The following is a 21,575-nucleotide window of genomic DNA, read 5'->3' as shown; positions in this document are numbered from 1 at the left end:
AAAGCATTGATGCGTTTCGTAGTGTCGTATTCCGTTCTTTTTTGGTGTATGTTATGGAAAGACAGAGATTATCAGAGATCACGATGAAAAGAAAGGAAAAGAATCAATCAATGGAATCGACCGAAGAGACCCTTTTCCAAATTTTCTATACACTCAATACAAGGACTTTCGAAATTTTGAAAATACTCCGGAAATACAATTGGAAAAGGAATTAAAAATTACCGGTGTCTTTTGTTGTTGCTTCAGGGATCGAGATATTTTTATTATCTAGCACGATCTAGGACGATGGCTGCAATATTTCTCAATTAACTCAATTTCTCCCTCCCCTAGGTTGATGGGTTTAACGGTATTGCAAACATCAATCATATTTCGTGCATAATTTTTAAAGAATCTGTGACGGACAATTGCTTTAAGATGGTCATCGCAATAAGCCTCGATAGTGGTGCATCGAGGAGACCGTGACGGCTTTGTTTTTTTTCATACTCCGCACCAATCCAAACTAACGATCAAGCTATAATGAAATCACTATGCTATATTTCACTCTAAGTAGAAAAATTGGGTGAACACCAAAATTTCTCACCAGGGCGAAAATTTTTCGTAAAAACCAGTCTAGTAACTAATAAGTTAGGATTTGTGTCCTTCGAACACAAAGACTGGTTTTACTAAAAATTTTCGCCCTGGTGAGAAATTTTGGCGTTTACCCGATTTTTCTGCTTAGCGTGAAATATAGCACAGTGCTTTCGCATAGACCTACTAAGCCAAGACAAACTTCGGCTTCAATTGTGTCTTATCAGCATAAACAGAACTTCTGCTCGGACAGGACATCACGTTTCATCAGACGTTCGATTGAAACACAAAGTGTGTTTTAGTTTTAGGGATTTAGCGTCAAGCCAGCGCTAATCTATTCCGACAAAAAGTTAGTGTCGGTTTTTGAATAGAGGAAATCGAAACGTACCCATGACTAACATTAATGAAATGTTAAAGTAGAAGCCTATTAGTGTTAGTGTAATAATAGTTGTAGTTTTTAGTGCTAGTGTACAATCGAGCGACCGCAAATAAAAGTTTAAAGGACAGAACGTGTTTCTCAAAACCCGTTTCAAATATATTAGAATACAAAAACCGGATATAAACTTCAAGCATACAAATCGGACTGAGACATTATTTTGTAAGAGTCGGATAAAAAATCTTTGAGCAAAAAAACCGGAAAAAATATATCCGACTCTTACAAAGTAGTTTTTGATAGCCGACTTTGAACCTTGAACATCAAAATATATGGACGCGTCTATGAACGATTTTTTTTATTTTTAAACAATTTACTGGAGGTTAATCCTGCCCGAGTTCTACGGGTGAGAACTTTTTAAGCAATTCCTATGCTGAAAGATTTATGCACGATTTTTATGCTTAAAGCTTATTTTCGATTTTTATATTCTAATATGTTTGAAACGGGTTTCGCGAAGCATGTTATACCCTTGCGACTTTTATTTTCTGTCGCTCAATTGTTAACTACTAGTCGTATGTGTATCTGTATATGTAGTGTACGGTAGCAAATTGATATGTGTTCGTTTGAGTATCTGTTACAGCTGGGTCAGAGAAAGGATGCAGAACTGGCGTATATGATAAAATAGTGAGTAATTTTTTGTCTCGCGGGCAATTCTTTCCTTCCTAGGATTCGTTGGTCTCATTTTTTTCCGCGTATGTGGTAATTATGGTACGATTAAGGGGGGCATCTGGTGTAAGTGCTCAAACCGAGAGTTAGTTTGTTTTTACGATTTTGACAGCAAGGCAACAACAGCTCTTTTGTGTAATGTTAAGATCTATTTGTACATTCATTGTGTACGAAAAAAAAAATTCAGTCGCGCAGAACCACACATACGAACGTTCCAAGAGCAGACGTCCAACCATTTCCACGTCGAGGAACGCCGCGGTGAACACCATAACTCTTGATAAAGTTGTCTGACACAGGAAAGTCAATACGATCTGTAAAGTTTAGACTTGCAGTTACTCGATGAACCAAAAAAGATAGAAAAAGTACGAGATTCGGAAAATGGATTCATGAAAACCGAAAAATTTCATATTTTACTGTAAAATTCGCTCACTTTTCTTCAAAATAATACAGAGAAAAAAAATTATTCAATTTTCTGTGGCGCATCGACAGGCTACACATATTGTGCATTCTCATAAAAAATCAAGTCAATTCGTTGATTAGTTTTTGAGTTACCGTGTTCGTCAATTTGGAAAACGAGGTTTTGAAAAAAAAAACACTAATAAAAGGTGTTTCACATCAAATTGCATCACGCGAAAATGCTGTTTGAAAAACCCATTGGGCATTTTCTCTTGAAAATTTGGGTAGAAGTTGTTTAGAGTGTATTGTTTACACTGTATTTTTATCGCTGTCAGTTTTTCAAATATTGTTGCCGATAGATTGAAATATGCGTCTGTTATAGCAAATACGAGCAAGGAGTGCATGGCTGTTAAAAATAAAACATGTTCAGCGTGGCCACCGGAATTTCGGGAAACTATTCTAGAGGTTCAATACTAACAATTAAGCGGATAAAAAAGAAGTCATAATGTTTCATTCCACTAAGACCTCCGTTCGCGTATATATTGGGAAAAAGAAGTCGATTTTATTGCCCACTACACCAGATGCCCCCTTAATTTACCGACGCTATACATATCATTTGCTAGCATTTACACAAGTTCAAGTAGTTTGATTGCATATGTTGTTTTCTTCTACTTCATTAGTCTGCTTTTGCTGTACTTCTACTAGTTTGCTTTTTCACTTCTCAAGTATATCACAAATAATATCAATCAATTTAAACGCTGCATCTTTTTCATTTTCATCGGCATTTTTTTACAATATCTTAAATTCATAGTGACACTCACTAGCAAAATCAATCCCATATTCACTCACAATTTCTCTTATTCCAAACATACAAACGCTCGTGGCCTTAACGATAACAAAAAACTGATCACAAACGCGAACATTCAGTTGCAATCACCCACACATATCTACGCCCGCGATCACATCAACATTAAAATACCTCGGAAATTAAGGGAACGTATGAGCACCTATAAATTTACAAACGCGGTCCTAATGCTTGAGGCAGCGTTTGTACATTTATAAGTGCTTTATACCGCTCGCACGATCATGAATCGGTCACGTCCGCAAGTCTATCTTCGGTCCTAGCAGCCTAGCCTCATGCCTGCAGTTGGATCAATGAAAAAATGACGCTCATGTTGTTTTGTGGTTCCATTTCGACATGACCAAGAACCCTAGTGAAATGGGAGAACTTACTCTCTTCTAGCATCTGAACCATACACAAAAAAGTAACAATCAGATTCACGGTCCGCGCGCGATCATTCAAGAGCATGCGAATGGCTACACGGTTATTTAAAATAATTCATACACACAAAGTTACATACACGCTAGCACACGTGACAAAAATGCTAGCATACAAACGCTCGAGTCCTTCGCGATCAACCACGCACATCTACGCCTACGCCAATATCACCTGCATCTATATGTTTCAAAGGCCGCCTATCAAAACTAAGTGCCAGAACAAAGAAAAATGTGTTGTCAAATGCCAAAAAAAACAAGGTTGGACAATCAACACGGCAAAAAATGGCATGCAAATTTGATATTTCAAACTTAACTGGACACTGTATTTTGAAGAAAAAGAACGAAATTAATCATAAACGTAAGCGAACACTGAAATATGCAGCGAAACAACTCGAAAAAATATCAATTTGCTACCGTACACTTCACCGTAAACACTTTTAGATAGGAAATTCATGATTTTGGGTTATGAATCTTTACATTTTCGCATTAAGCGGTTACACTGCTGTAGAATTTTAAAAAGATCGATTTTCTATTTATTAGTCTAAAATGCGCTTTAGGGCATTAAAAATGATATCCCAAAACATAGAAGACGAAAACAAAACATAAATGTTCAAATTTTCAATTCTGCCGCAATGACTCTTATGTATATCCCGTGTATACTGAAAACTTCAACCGCGTTTTTCTCGAAACCACCGATTCGTGATCGCGCGAACACGGACGTTTGTGGGCTCGCGTTTGAGACGGCGTTTGTAACTTCGTTCCCGTTATTACCGGGGTGTTATCAAGTTTGCGCGAACGCGGGCGTAGGTGTGCGTGGATGACCGCGAAAGGCTTAAGCGTTTGTATGTTAACGTGCTTGTTGCGTGTGCTCGGGTGTATGTGATTTCTCGTGTATAACTTTTATTTTGTAATCACGTGGCCATTCACATATCGCGTGTTTTCTTGAATTGTCACGCGGACCGCCATCCTAATATTTAGTTTTCGGTTTACGGTTCACATTCTGATAGGGAGTGAGTTACCCCATATCACTAGAGTTTCCGGTCATGTCGCCATAGCCATAGTGCTGTCCAGTGGATATGAGAGCTCTCTTTTTTAATTGATTTAATTGAAGGCATAGACTGCTGATACCAGAGATAGAGGCTTCCGGATGTGACCGATTCATGTTCGCGCGAGCGCAGGAGTTTGTAGGTTCACGATTGAGACCTTATCACCGGTATGTTATCAAGTTTGCGAGATCGTGGGTGTAGGTTGCATGGATGATCGCGAAAGGCACAAGCATTTGTATGTTAACCTGTTTGATCGCGTGAGCGTTTGTATGTCACATGTGCTAACGTGAATGTAACTTCGTCTGCATGATTTCGATCTTATAACCGTGTGTCCGTTCGCATATTCGCGGGTGTTTTTAGACGATTGCGTGGACCGTGAATCTGATTCTTAATTTTCGGTGTACGGTTCTGATGCTAGAAGACAGTCAGTTCTCCCATATCACTAGAGTACCCGGTCATGTCGAAATGTAACGAGTTGTGTAGTTGATATGAGCTTTATTTTTTTGGTTCATCTGACCTCTGACCATCTGACGGACTCTCGGACGTAGCCGGTTGATTATCGTGCGAACACGGGCGTTTGTAGGTTCACTCCTGAGGCCGCTTTTGTAAATTTATAAGTGTTCACTTAATAACCAGGTTGTTATCGTGTTTGTGAGAAACATAAAAATAGATGCAGGTGATATTGGCTTATCTTTGAACACTAGAATGATTGCTTTAGTTTAGATTATCATGCTTTTTAAGCAGTGAAATAAAGGTCTGAATTCAGCCCAAAATCTTCCCATAAGGATGATAATCGAAACGCAAACAATATTCTAAAATCTATGGATAAAATTACGAATCCAAATGTGAACTAGTTTGATAATGACAAACTGGAAACCACGGCTGAAGTTCACAAAAAACAATATCCAAAGATGCGTTAGGCAGATGTAATGGAAGATAAATTGAGCACAATCATAAAACACAATTTAGTACACGCAGACCCGTAGCACGCGTGTAAACAAGGGCGCCAAGCTGAGGAGGCGCTGAAATAGTGATCGATTTTATAACATATATAGGGATAAATCATAAAATAAGTCATGATAGTCACTTTCAAGTACACAAAAAATTATTGTTCGAAAAAGGAACTGAAAAAGAAAGTCAATGTACATGCCAAAGTAGCGCATAATTGAGATCCCACTAAAGGCGCTAAAATTACGCTATTCTGAAGTCATTGCCAACAATCAACGAATGTTGCACTATGTTGACCGAATGGTGGAAAGTTACATGAGACTTTTGAAGTTCCTAGAAATTCCTTGTTTTATATCAAATTGCTAAGACTTGTCAGAGCTTCCTTGAGCGGGCATATTTGGCGGTATCTCAACAGAAGAATTTAAACCCATACAAGCAATCTCATCTGCCTATAGTTTTGGGAGCAGTAAAAGATGTCCCCACATGACAATAATCAAAGTAACACTCCTGAGTCAAGTGAGCATAATGATCTGTAGTAGCGAAGCTCTTTTTAGTATTTCTATGAAAAAGTGCTTAGAGTGTTTTTTAAAGTGACTGCTTCACATTCCTCAGACGCTTTTTGAACACGGGGCATGGTTAGGTTAAATCTCCTGCCAACGGTTACCTGACACGAATTTTGAGCGGATACACCATTTTGTCCCGTCCAGTGCGATTACCAATCAAAATCCTTCTTCACAGGAGCAACCAACCCAGTGACTCAGTAGATCCACACATGACAAACTAAAATTGGTGACTACACCGTTGATCTCAACTTTGTGAGCGGGCATGTAGACGTGGCTTGTTGCCAGTAACGTAATTTGCTTGATTTAGACAGAATATCGCATTTCCGAGCTTATCAGGGTGAACTTTCGACATATCTGTCAAGGTTAAATATTTTTGCGCCAGTTCTTTCGAAAGAATACTTTGATCCGAAGAAGATCAGCTAGTGTCCGACCGACTACAATGTGTATGATGTTAAATGGAAAGTTGGAGTCTTTGATAACAAGGTGCTACAAAATAAAAAAAAACCTGTTTTAATCCACCTAGAGGTGCAATTGTGCCTTTCTCATTTCTCCAAACTATGATTTAATAGCTGGTTCGTACAATATAACTTTATGGAAATGTCTTTCATTCTTATTACACTTGGTAAGTATATATAAGAGCACCTTTTTGCATTCATCGCGGTATCGGTTTGAATCAGAGTTTTCTATGTGATCAACCTCCACAACCCGTAACTCCGGTGCTGGAAGTCGGATGGAGATGGAATTTAATATCAGTTTCTGGGGACGCAACACCTTTCATTTGAGACTAAGTTGAGCAAATCTAGCCATTTTCGAGAAACCAATATAACCGTTATTCTGACTTTGGATGCTTCCGGATCCGTCGATGGTGGCCAGTGTGGCCAAAGAGACTTTGAATGACTGTTGGGGACCTAGATCTATAAATTCAACAGTTGTGTTTACATTTTGGAAAAAAATCACCTTTTTACATTCATCGCAGAATTCGTTAGAATCGGGATTTGCTGCGTGATCGTACGTATCACCCTGTAATTCAGGAACCAGAACTCGGATCCACACAAAATTCAACAGCAGCTGATGGACCTTTCATTTAAAATTAAGTTTGTCAAAATCGGTTCAGAAAATTCCGAGAAACTGATTTTAAAAATCAACAAATTTTGTTTTGTAACCATACTCTTCAACTCGTAATTCGGAACAAGATGTCGGTTGAAAATGAAATTCAATAGCAACCTATGGGAATATTATACCTTTCATTTGAATCTTAGTTTGTAAAAATCGGTTCAGCCATCTCCGAGTAACCGATGTGGACATTTTGTTAACAAATCCGCACATACACACACATACATACACACATACATACACACAAATATTTTGCGATCTCGGCGAACTGAGTCGAATGTTATATGAGACTCGGCCCTCCGGGCCTCGGTTAGAAAGTCGGTTTTTGGAGCAATTGCATAACCTTTCTATATAAGAAAGGCAAAAGAATAATATTTAATTAGCTTAATAAGCATGAGTTCAATGTTATCTTCATGTGATTATAATTTGCAAAGGTTGGTGGAATGCGTTTGAACGTGTAGGGAATGGGGGTTTAGTAGAGTGGGTGTGGAGAATGCGTCAGAAATCCTTCATCTTATTTCGGTATACGGGGTGGATGAAGGAAATCTGGGCGTGAGGGTGATCCAAGAAGAGGGGAGTGATGAAGGAGGGAGGTGTAAGGGCAAGATGAGGAGGGGGGGGAAGGGGCGGCTACGCAATACTCAACTGCATATTTTGCCTTCCATTTGAGACTTGGTTTGAGAAAATCGGTTCAGTCATCACCGATGAACCGATGTGACTTTAATTGTGGAATATGCCCGGAATTCCGGACTTCCGGAATCGTCGATAGTGGACAATATATTCAAAGAATGTTTGATTGGCAATCAGTGATCTAGATCTACGATTAGAAGTAATTTGGTGACCATTTCAATAGTTTTTAGCCTCTGAGGTATTACGATTGTACCGATTTATATGGGAAATTCCAGTGTATCCTTACTAACACCCCTGTAACTCCGGAAACAAGAGTCAGAACCGAATGAAATTCAGCAGCAGTCAATGGCATTACTGTATCTTTCATTTGAAATTAAGTTCGTAAAAATCGGTAGAGAATTCGTTGTGGAATGGGTGTGATATTAGCTTAGGAACTTGGCGGGTTCCCCGAGGGCGTCATGAACCGTCATAGGTGGCCAATGTGGTCAAAGCTGCTTTGATTGATCATTAGTGATCCAGACCCGCAAACTAGAGTAATGTTACATCAATTTTAATATGTTTTACATCATTTGAATATCATGGTGGTACCAGTTTATATGGGAATTTGCTGTGTGACCGCACTCTTCAACCCGTAACTCCGGAACCGGAAGTCGGATAAAAATTCAATAGCAGCTTATGGGAGCGTTGTACCTTTCAGATGAAACTAAGTTTGCGAAAATCGGTTCAGCCATCTCTGAGAAAATTGTGTGAGTTTAAATGACACACACACACATACACACACACACACATACACACACACATACATACACACACACACAGACATTTGCCGATCTCGACGAACTGTGATTTCACAGTGATTGCATAGCCTTTCTTTATATGAGAAAGGCAAAAAGGTGCAAAATCGGCAAAGTCCCAAAAAGTCGATTTCCAAAAAAAAAAAAATTTCGTGATAACATAAAATCTCGACGTTTCATGCATTTTAAAGATGTTTGGCATCAAAAATACGAATTCGATTTTTGAAATTTCATGGGGTCCCCCCTTTGAAAAAAAAATTAGAGTTCCGGCTTATATGGGAATTTCATGTGTGACCGGACCGTTCAGTCTATATTTCCGGAACCATACAAGCGATCCGTGCGAAATTTTACAGACATCTGTGGGGATAATAGAGCTATCATTTGGGACTAAGTTTGTGAAAATCGGCCCAACCATTTCCGAGAAACTGATATGAGTTTGCTAGTTATGAAAGATGGCCGCTTTTCCCGGGCACTTCCGGAACCGTCTATGGTGGTCAATGTAGTCAACGAAAGTTTGTTTGGCCGTCGGTGACCTAGAACTGCAAAGTTAAGTTATTTGAGAGACATTTTAGCGAAATTTTTACCTTTTTTGCATCCATCGGGGTATCGGTTTGAATCACAATTTGCTATGTGATCGCACGCCACAACCCGTAACTCCGGAACCGGAAGTCGGTTGGGGATAAAATTTAATAGCCATTTACGGGGACGCAACATCTTTCATTTGAGACTAAGTTTGGTTGATTCGGTCTAGCCACCTCCGAGAAACCGATGTGACTGTTAGTCTGAATTTGGATACTTCCGCCGGGGCTTCCGGAACCGATGATGGTGGCCAATGTGACCAAAGAGACTTTGAATGGCTGTTAATGACCTAGTACTACAAATCGAAGCAGTTGTGGTCACATTTTGGAAAAATTTTCACCATTATACATTCATTGCAGAATTTCTTAAAATCGACGTTTTCTGCGTGATCGTACTCATCACCCTGTAATTCCGGAACCGGAAGTCGGATCCATTAGAAATTCAATAGCAGCCTATGGGAACGTTGCACCTTTCATTTGGGACTAAGTTTGTAAAAATCGGTTCATCCATCTCTGAGAAAAGTGAGTGAGATTGTGTTCGCGTACACACACACAGACGCACATACACACACACATACATACACACACACAGACATTTGCCGAACTCGACGAACTGAATCGAATGGTATATGTCACTCGGCCCTCCGGGCCTCCGTTAAAAAGTCGGTTTTCAGAGCAATTGCAATACCTTTCTATTGAGAAAGGCAAAAATTGAATATGCATTTAAAGTGATATAATAAAGGTTGTAGGTCTTGTCAAATACAACACAAAACCACGTTTGATTAATTTAATATACCCTCAAAATCTTGATTTATAGCAAAAAAATAATTTTTCGGAACTTCCGGCACTAACATTTTTTTACGCGGTCATATTTCAACCGATTTTAAATTTTTGGAGTGTTATGGAAAGAAGAAAACTAACTTTCTAACGATATGCTATGTTATGTTCTTTTGTTAAAAGTGCTATGCGGTTTTGAGACAACAATATGAAAATTACCATTATTTTGTAATTTTTTCAATAAAAATATGAAAATTACTCCACATTTTTATTAGAAAGTCTTTGTTTCAATAAGAATTTAGGGAAAACATTTAATTCCGAATCCAACGACCTATTTATGATCAAAATCGGTTGAGAAATGGTAGAGTTATTATTTTTTTTCCAAATTAGAAACTTGCTCGCATGAACGATTTTTTTTGCTCGATTTCGTATACATTCAAAAGTATGTGTGTGAACTTTGATCATGAAATTGGATAAAATAGCGGAAGATATAATTATAGCATATTATAGTGCGAGACAATACCTCACTAACCCCTTAAGAGTTCATGCGAGCAGGTTTCTAATTTGGAAAAAAAATTAATAACTCAACTCTTCAAGCTCAATATGTTGTTGAAATAAATCATTTTTATTGCTACCTAGACACTGCTCAGCAGAATAAAAAACTTTCATGGATGATAAACTCAATGCACCCAATGTGACGGTACATTTGAATACACTTACTCACGCCCGAACCAAAAATCTATAGAGGGGTGAACCGGAGATTTGCATTCCTGTTGGCAGACATGTTTTGTGCTCCATTCGGTAGCAGTCTTTTGCCAGTGCTTGGTTAACGAACCAAGGTCACCGGGAATGTCCCGGTACGGTTGCCGTGCGCATCATTCCTGCGCGCCTTGAAGTTGTAGGCGGAATTCGTATCTAGATATGGGTATGCATTTTCGCTCGATCCAAAAAACAGACACCGAACGAGTAACATCATGAATAACATTGCACTGGTATGATAATTATGGTATCAGACATCACTGGCACATGTAGGTACCTACCTACTGCCGACGACTGGCTGCACCCAAACGGATCTGCACTTGCACGAAACAGTACCTACGCGAATGCGGGCGGCTGGAGAAGTTATTGGAGAGTGATTTGAAATCGAAACACGCGGCAGATATTTATTACGGGCTCATTTATTAATTGGACAGTGACCAGACACTGGACAATTGGATATAATGTCCCGACCGCTGCCACTCGTACATAATCTCGCCCCCGGGGTAGCGAGTGAACGTGCAGACAGATTCGGTTACGAGATAAATTGATTAGAAGAGGCGACGGTGGATGGTTGAATGGTAGGTGTATTGGTTTGGGATTTGTTGAAAGTCAGGTTGTTTCGGGCACATTAAGCAGCTGGCTTCTGGGATATGCTTATAATGCAGTGGATTGCCACCATTGGTGCTGATTGTGTAATGAGATTTTTTTTCAATCTGAAGAAAACAACAAAATTATAACTGATTGTGTTTTTCGATTCAAATTTAAAAATAAAACTGCCCCCCCAGGAATTAGTAGTGAATAGAACAGAAAATTTAAAAATACCAGGAAACAAAATTCCAATACAAAAATACAAAAATACAAAAAAAATACAAAACTACAAAAATACAAAAATACAAAAATACAAAAATACAAAAATACAAAAATACAAAAATACAAAAATACAAAAATACAAAAATACAAAAATACAAAAATACAAAAATACAAAAATACAAAAATACAAAAATACAAAAATACAAAAATACAAAAATACAAAAATACAAAAATACAAAAATACAAAAATACAAAAATACAAAAATACAAAAATACAAAAATACAAAAATACAAAAATACAAAAATACAAAAATACAAAAATACAAAAATACAAAAATACAAAAATACAAAAATACAAAAATACAAAAATACAAAAATACAAAAATACAAAAATACAAAAATACAAAAATACAAAAATACAAAAATACAAAAATACAAAAATACAAAAATACAAAAATACAAAAATACAAAAATACAAAAATACAAAAATACAAAAATACAAAAATACAAAAATACAAAAATACAAAAATACAAAAATACAAAAATACAAAAATACAAAAATACAAAAATACAAAAATACAAAAATACAAAAATACAAAAATACAAAAATACAAAAATACAAAAATACAAAAATACAAAAATACAAAAATACAAAAATACAAAAATACAAAAATACAAAAATACAAAAATACAAAAATACAAAATACAAAAATACAAAAATACAAAAATACAAAAATACAAAAATACAAAAATACAAAAATACAAAATACAAAAATACAAAAATACAAAAATACAAAATACAAAAATACAAAAATACAAAAATACAAAAATACAAAAATACAAAAATACAAAAATACAAAAATACAAAAATACAAAAATACAAAAATACAAAAATACAAAAATACAAAAATACAAAATACAAAATACAAAAATACAAAAATACAAAAATACAAAAATACAAAAATACAAAAATACAAAAATACAAAAATACAAAATACAAAAATACAAAATACAAAATACAAAATACAAAATACAAAAATACAAAAATACAAAAATACAAAAATACAAAAATACAAAAATACAAAAATACAAAAATACAAAAATACAAAAATACAAAAATACAAAAATACAAAAATACAAAAATACAAAATACAAAAATACAAAAATACAAAAATACAAAAATACAAAAATACAACAATACAAAAATATAAAAATACAAAATACAAATATACAAATTTACAAAAATACAAAATACAAAAATACAAAAATACAAAAATACAAAAATACAAAAATACAAAAATGCAAAAATACAAAAATACAAAAATACAAAAATACAAAATACAAAATACAAAAATACAAAAATACAAAAATACAAAAATACAAAAATACAAAAATACAAAAATACAAAAATACAAAATACAAAAATACAAAAATACAAAAATACAAAAATACAAAATACAAAAATACAAAAATACAAAAATACAAAAATACAAAAATACAAAAATACAAAAATACAAAAATACAAAAATACAAAAATACAAAATACAAAATACAAAAATACAAAAATACAAAAATACAAAAATACAAAAATACAAAATACAAAAATACAAAAATACAAAAATACAAAAATACAAAAATACAAAAATACAAAAATACAAAAATACAAAAATACAAAAATACAAAAATACAAAAATACAAAATACAAAAATACAAAAATACAAAAATACAAAAATACAAAAATACAAAAATACAAAATACAAAAATACAAAATACAAAAATACAAAAATACAAAATACAAAAATACAAAAATACAAAAATACAAAAATACAAAAATACAAAAATACAAAAATACAAAAATACAAAAATACAAAAATACAAAAATACAAAAATACAAAAATACAAAAATACAAAAATACAAAAATACAAAAATACAAAAATACAAAAATACAAAAATACAAAAATACAAAAATACAAAAATACAAAAATACAAAAATACAAAAATACAAAAATACAAAAATACAAAAATACAAAAATACAAAAATACAAAAATACAAAAATACAAAAATACAAAAATACAAAAATACAAAAATACAAAATACAAAAATACAAAAATACAAAAATACAAAAATACAAAAATACAAAATACAAAAATACAAAAATACAAAAATACAAAAATACAAAATACAAAAATACAAAAATACAAAAATACAAAAATACAAAAATACAAAAATACAAAATACAAAAATACAAAAATACAAAAATACAAAAATACAAAAATACAAAAATACAAAAATACAAAAATACAAAAATACAAAAATACAAAAATACAAAAATACAAAATACAAAAATACAAAAATACAAAAATACAAAAATACAAAAATACAAAAATACAAAAATACAAAAATACAAAAATACAAAAATACAAAAATACAAAAATACAAAAATACAAAAATACAAAAATACAAAAATACAAAAATACAAAAATACAAAAATACAAAAATACAAAAATACAAAAATACAAAAATACAAAAATACAAAAATACAAAAATACAAAAATACAAAATACAAAAATACAAAAATACAAAAATACAAAAATACAAAAATACAAAAATACAAAAATACAAAAATACAAAATACAAAAATACAAAAATACAAAATACAAAAATACAAAAATACAAAAATACAAAAATACAAAATACAAAATACAAAAATACAAAAATACAAAATACAAAAATACAAAAATACAAAAATACAAAAATACAAAACAAAATACAAAAATACAAAATACAAAATACAAAAATACAAAAATACAAAAATACAAAAATACAAAAATACAAAAATACAAAAATACAAAAATACAAAAATACAAAAATACAAAAATACAAAAATACAAAAATACAAAAATACAAAAATACAAAAATACAAAATACAAAAATACAAAAATACAAAAATACAAAAATACAAAAATACAAAAATACAAAAATACAAAAATACAAAATACAAAATACAAAAATACAAAAATACAAAAATACAAAAATACAAAAATACAAAAATACAAAAATACAAAAATACAAAAATACAAAAATACAAAAATACAAAAATACAAAAATACAAAAATACAAAAATACAAAAATACAAAAATACAAAAATACAAAAATACAAAATACAAAAATACAAAAATACAAAAATACAAAAATACAAAAATACAAAAATACAAAATACAAAATACAAAAATACAAAAATACAAAAATACAAAAATACAAAAATACAAAAATACAAAAATACAAAAAATACAAAAATACAAAAATACAAAAATACAAAAATACAAAATACAAAATACAAAAATACAAAAATACAAAAATACAAAAATACAAAAATACAAAAATACAAAAATACAAAAATACAAAAATACAAAAATACAAAAATACAAAAATACAAAAATACAAAAATACAAAAATACAAAATACAAAAATACAAAAATACAAAAATACAAAAATACAAAAATACAAAATACAAAAATACAAAAATACAAAAATACAAAAATACAAAAATACAAAAATACAAAAATACAAAAATACAAAATACAAAAATACAAAAATACAAAAATACAAAAATACAAAAATACAAAAATACAAAAATACAAAAATACAAAAATACAAAAATACAAAAATACAAAAATACAAAAATACAAAAATACAAAATACAAAAATACAAAAATACAAAAATACAAAAATACAAAAATACAAAAATACAAAAATACAAAAATACAAAAATACAAAAATACAAAAATACAAAATACAAAAATACAAAAATACAAAAATACAAAAATACAAAAATACAAAAATACAAAAATACAAAAATACAAAAATACAAAAATACAAAAATACAAAAATACAAAAATACAAAAATACAAAATACAAAAATACAAAAATACAAAAATACAAAAATACAAAAATACAAAAATACAAAAATACAAAAATACAAAAATACAAAAATACAAAATACAAAAATACAAAAATACAAAAATACAAAAATACAAAAATACAAAATACAAAATACAAAAATACAAAATACAAAAATACAAAAATACAAAAATACAAAAATACAAAAATACAAAATACAAAAATACAAAAATACAAAAATACAAAATACAAAAATACAAAAATACAAAAATACAAAAATACAAAAATACAAAAATACAAAAATACAAAAATACAAAATACAAAAATACAAAAATACAAAAATACAAAATACAAAATAAAAATACAAAAATACAAAATACAAAAATACAAAAATACAAAAATACAAAAATACAAAAATACAAAATACAAAAATACAAAAATACAAAAATACAAAAATACAAAATACAAAAATACAAAAATACAAAATACAAAATACAAAAATACAAAAATACAAAAATACAAAAATACAAAAATACAAAAATACAAAAATACAAAATACAAAAATACAAAAATACAAAAATACAAAAATACAAAAATACAAAAATACAAAAATACAAAAATACAAAAATACAAAAATACAAAAATACAAATACAAAATACAAAAATACAAAATACAAAAATACAAAAATACAAAAATACAAAAATACAAAAATACAAAAATACAAAAATACAAAATACAAAAATACAAAAATACAAAAATACAAAAATACAAAAATACAAAAATACAAAAATACAAAAATACAAAAATACAAAAATACAAAAATACAAAAATACAAAAATACAAAAATACAAAAATACAAAAATACAAAAATACAAAAATACAAAAATACAAAAATACAAAAATACAAAAATACAAAAATACAAAAATACAAAAATACAAAAATACAAAAATACAAAAATACAAAAATACAAAAATACAAAAATACAAAAATACAAAAATACAAAAATACAAAAATACAAAAATACAAAAATACAAAAATACAAAAATACAAAATACAAAAATACAAAAATACAAAAATACAAAAATACAAAAATACAAAAATACAAAAATACAAAATACAAAAATACAAAAATACAAAAATACAAAAATACAAAAATACAAAAATACAAAAATACAAAAATACAAAAATACAAAAATACAAAAATACAAAAATACAAAAATACAAAAATACAAAAATACAAAAATACAAAAATACAAAAATACAAAAATACAAAAATACAAAAATACAAAAATACAAAAATACAAAATACAAAAATACAAAAATACAAAAATACAAAAATACAAAATACAAAATACAAAAATACAAAAATACAAAATACAAAAATACAAAAATACAAAAATACAAAATACAAAAATACAAAAATACAAAAATACAAAAATACAAAAATACAAAAATACAAAAATACAAAATACAAATACAAAAATACAAAAATACAAAAATACAAAAATACAAAAATACAAAATACAAAAATACAAAATACAAAATACAAAAATACAAAAATACAAAATACAAAAATACAAAATACAAAAATACAAAAATACAAAAATACAAAAATACAAAAATACAAAATACAAAAATACAAAATACAAAAATACAAAATACAAAAATACAAAAATACAAAAATACAAAAATACAAAAATACAAAAATACAAAATACAAAAATACAAAAATACAAAAATACAAAAATACAAAAATACAAAAATACAAAAATACAAAAATACAAAAATACAAAAATACAAAAATACAAAAATACAAAAATACAAAATACAAAAATACAAAAATACAAAAATACAAAAATACAAAAATACAAAAATACAAAAATACAAAAATACAAAAATACAGAAATACAGAAATACAGAAATACAGAAATACAAAAATACAAAAATACAAAATACAAAAATACAAAAATACAAAAATACAAAAATACAAAAATACAAAAATACAAAAATACAAAAATACAAAAATACAAAAATACAAAAATACAAAAATACAAAAATACAAAATACAAAAATACAAAAATACAAAAATACAAAAATACAAAAATACAAAAATACAAAAATACAAAAATACAAAAATACAAAAATACAAAAATACAAAAATACAAAAATACAAAAATACAAAAATACAAAAATACAAAAATACAAAAATACAAAAATACAAAAATACAAAAATACAAAAATACAAAAATACAAAAATACAAAAATACAAAAATACAAAAATACAAAAATACAAAAATACAAAAATACAAAAATACAAAAATACAAAAATACAAAAATACAAAAATACAAAAATACAAAAATACAAAAATACAAAAATACAAAAATACAAAAATACAAAAATACAAAAATACAAAAATACAAAAATACAAAAATACAAAAATACAAAAATACAAAAATACAAAAATACAAAAATACAAAAATACAAAAATACAAAAATGCAAAAATGCAAAAATGCAAACATGCAAAAATGCAAAAATACAAAAATACAAAAATACAAAAATACAAAAATACAAAAATACAAAAATACAAAAATACAAAAATACAAAAATACAAAAATACAAAAATACAAAAATACAAAAATACAAAAATACAAAAATACAAAAATACAAAAATACAAAAATACAAAAATACAAAAATACAAAAATACAAAAATACAAAAATGCAAAAATACGAAAACGCAAACCAACTGTTAATCTAATTTCATTTAAAATTTCCAATTTAAATGAATACTCTTTCAAGTGATTCAATAATTAGGGTGTCTGACAGTAGTTTTTAAGTTTGCAAGTCTAATAGAGCTGGCATAACGTAGTAAGTTTGCTTTCTAACAGCTCACATATGTTTAAAGAATTTTCGAACTTGAAAGAAGAAGCAAATGACCCTAAGGTTAAAACCTTTCTAACCAAATATTAACTTTCCAGAGGACTGTGGACCTACCATTCTATTTACCATTCGCATAGGAAATCCTATAGAACGTAAGACAATTATGCATATAACGGATCTGAAGTTCTCACCATTAAAAAGTTAACTTTCAAAAAAGAATTAAAATTAAAACCACGTAAACCTCAATTCAAATAAATTGAAGCATCGTTTACAGTGCAAGAAACTATTTCGTAAGAGTGGAACTCTATCTTTTATAGCATACATTCTAGCACATGTTTTTGTTTTGTTTTATTGACTGTTGTATATGAGAAACATAGGTATCGTAGGGGCATTCTTACACAATCCTATCTTGTCTATAGTTTATTTGTTTTCACTGCACAGTCAGGGCCAACAACACTGTACTGTTTGTGCGGTGAAGTAGTAACAAATTGGTAAGAAAAATTGATCGCTTGCTTTACAGATAGCTAAGTTAACTGCTTATGATCTGCGCATTGATTTAGAATGCAATTCAACAGGTTACTTATTTTTAACAAAAAATGCTTATATTTTTGTGATCAATTCATCCGTTACACTTTTTCTTAAAATTCAAACGCCATCAAGGTTCAAAATTATTCGAGCATATTGAAAAAAATAAATGAATAGTCAAATAAAACATGAAAATATGTGTATTTTCCATATAAAACTGCAATCGCTTTGGGGCACGTGTTTAAATAATTTAATTTCGTTCCAATGTTGAATTTTTTTATTCTAGCCTCTTAAAGACTCTTCTAATAGTGATATTATTTTCTTGTACTGTAGAAGTGAAACACGTTACCTTAACGAAACCAACAAAACAACTTATTTTAGTAAAAGCAATTCCCCAAACAGGATTTTGCTCGCTAGCTCATGGCTCTGCAAGCATCGAACCAACCAACCAATCTCACCCCTCGTTTTTTTTCTCTCTCTCTCTCCCCCCTCGATTTCTTTTCCAGGATACGTCTACTTCCTGCTATCGTTCTCGCTCATCGGCGCCGTTGTGCTGGGCCTGTTCGGCGTGTATCGGTGTTTCCGCGTGACCGTCAGCCGTACACCGCCCGAGGCTCTGGCTTTGCCGATCCAGTTCATCACCGACGACCTAGCAGCAATAGCAGCAGCACCTCTAAACGCCGACTCGAACCATCCGTCTGTACCCGTAAGTCAGCATCAATGTCATTACATATTAATATTATTATTATTATTATATGCCCTCTGAAGTGGTGAACAGTGCCCGATCAGTTGATCCGTTGGAGCAAGTGGAAAGGTTGTCGAACATAGAGCTCGTCAGCGGATAGCTGGTGGCTGGTTTGTGTCGATAGGTAGTCTCCTTGAGGCGGAGATTCAGGATCTTCAGTATTTACTACTTTGATGACTTTCTTCAACTTTCTGCTTGTAAAGCCACCGGAACAAGCATTCAAAGTGCCATTGGTCCATGGTGTGTTAAAATTGAATGGGATTTACATAATGAGTAACATTTGTTTGATTGTTAGATGTGATGTCTGATCCAAGTTGGTTGAATTCATTCGACGTCCATACTACATCGTTCCCAGTTACGTTTTACTAATTTTTGACAAAATGCGATTTTTGTCAGAAATGCGTTTAATCTACACATTCCTGACAAAGCAGTACTTACTCAAAAATAAGTAAAAGTACGTGAGGCTAGTTGGAAGGAAGTAGTGCAGATGCCGTATGAAGATTGGATCAAAAGTGAGTAACCTGGTACTCAGTATCATAAAAAGTGCTGGTAATCAAGAAGTAAATTTTACTCAGTTTTGGCTTTTGGATGAAGATGTCAAAGTTTGTGTACTTTTTACCTAAAACCCAAATAATGAACATAAACTCATAATACCACTAAGAAATTCATCGGTAAATATTACAAGTTTCGCTTACCTGAACCTTTCGGCATTTATTTGACGCCTAGGAATCTATTCCGAGTTCTTTACTCATTTTAATTTCGCGCAAACCGCATCGTAGTACGACAGGAACTACAAAAATGAAAGGAAAAACATTTGTCGAATCGAAAAATACTTGCTTACGTTTTTCGAAGTTCTTAGAATTACGAAAGTTCAAAATGGTGCAATTTTTGTCAATTTTCTTCACATTTTAAGATTGCTTATGGCGTTTTCGTTTTTTCTCGGTGCTATACCGGTGTGGCGCAAAAAAGAGATAGACTGATTACACCCAAGTTTGAATGAGTGTAGCACCGACTACACCGGTGTAGTGCACAATCAAAAACGAAAATGCCATTAGATTCTAATAACGTTTTTGCCTTTCTCATATAAAGAAAGCTAAAAAAATCGACTTTTCGAATGTTACGTACCATTCGATTCAGTTCATTGAGATCGCAAAATGTCTGTGTGTATGTATGTGTGTATGAATTATTTGACACACACATACACTCTATGCTCACTATCCTCACACTATGCTGCGCACTTATTAAATTGCAAAACTAAACCGATTTTGAATATCCGGGTATGAAAACACATCTACGTGATTCAAGGAATTCAATTCCGAAGACATTTTGTGTATTAATTCAATATTGAATGATCCATTTTCCAAAAATTAATAAGTAAGTAAGTGATTATGTCTCTATTTCGCTTTTTTGAGTTATGTCATAAGATCCTCCACTAATCTGAAATATTTGTTAATGCCCAAAATTATGGAAGACACTGCTATTTTTGTCTAATATTTCCCCATAAATAGTTTTTTGCATTTTAGTGTGAGCAGAGCCAATCGCGGAAACAAATCCAATATTACATCCTACTTGGCAGAGAAAATATTTGTAGTTCTGAGAAAATTTACAAAATATTTGTATTATGAGAAAACTATAACTGATTTGTGTTCAAACCCTACTTTCTCCTGAAGATGAAGAAATATACCTTCGAAACGTTACACTATGGGAAGGCTTGCAACCAAAAATCGAAAATTACATCAACTCCAATTTAATTCAATTCTATACTGAGTGTTTTACACACTATGATTAAGAAAATCCTTGAGTATCTCAGAAAAATGTCTAGTCTAGTCTACACATACACAGCCAATACATGTAGGGATCCTGGAAAATTGCAGACGTTCGTCCATAATTTTTCTTGTCATTATTAATGTTTGTGGCACATATTGAATATGACACAAGCATTAAAGCGGCCAGGCCAACTGTGCAGCATACAAAATAAAAATGATTCAAAATTATACGGCAATCAAATTATTCATTCAATGAATAATTTAATCAACGGATTATCTTGAGTATCTCAGAAAAATGTTTGACTTAACTGGGTAGTATGGATGAAAAATTTGGAAAGAGATATTCCACGTGTGTTTTTGACAACTCTTCATATCTCTATTACATTTTGAATGAAACA

At 30.4% G+C, this 21,575-nt stretch overlaps 1 protein-coding gene across 3 annotated transcripts in view; it reads left to right on the top strand.

Moving 5' to 3' along the window:
* Nucleotides 1-21,575, top strand: part of LOC131691386 (uncharacterized protein DDB_G0271670) — a 159,627-nt gene that overhangs the window by 75,168 nt on the left and 62,884 nt on the right. For all 3 annotated transcript variants that reach the window (XR_009305757.1, XM_058977731.1, XM_058977730.1), the window contains exon 2: nucleotides 19,173-19,372. The gene's annotated coding sequence lies outside the window, so the exon portion shown is untranslated. The remainder of the gene's footprint in view (nucleotides 1-19,172; nucleotides 19,373-21,575) is intronic.

This window comes from Topomyia yanbarensis, chromosome 3, assembly GCF_030247195.1.
Source record: "Topomyia yanbarensis strain Yona2022 chromosome 3, ASM3024719v1, whole genome shotgun sequence".
Lineage (NCBI taxonomy): Eukaryota > Metazoa > Arthropoda > Insecta > Diptera > Culicidae > Topomyia > Topomyia yanbarensis.
The sequence above is the reverse complement of the archived record's forward strand: the minus strand, read 5'-3'. Positions and strand labels throughout refer to the sequence as shown.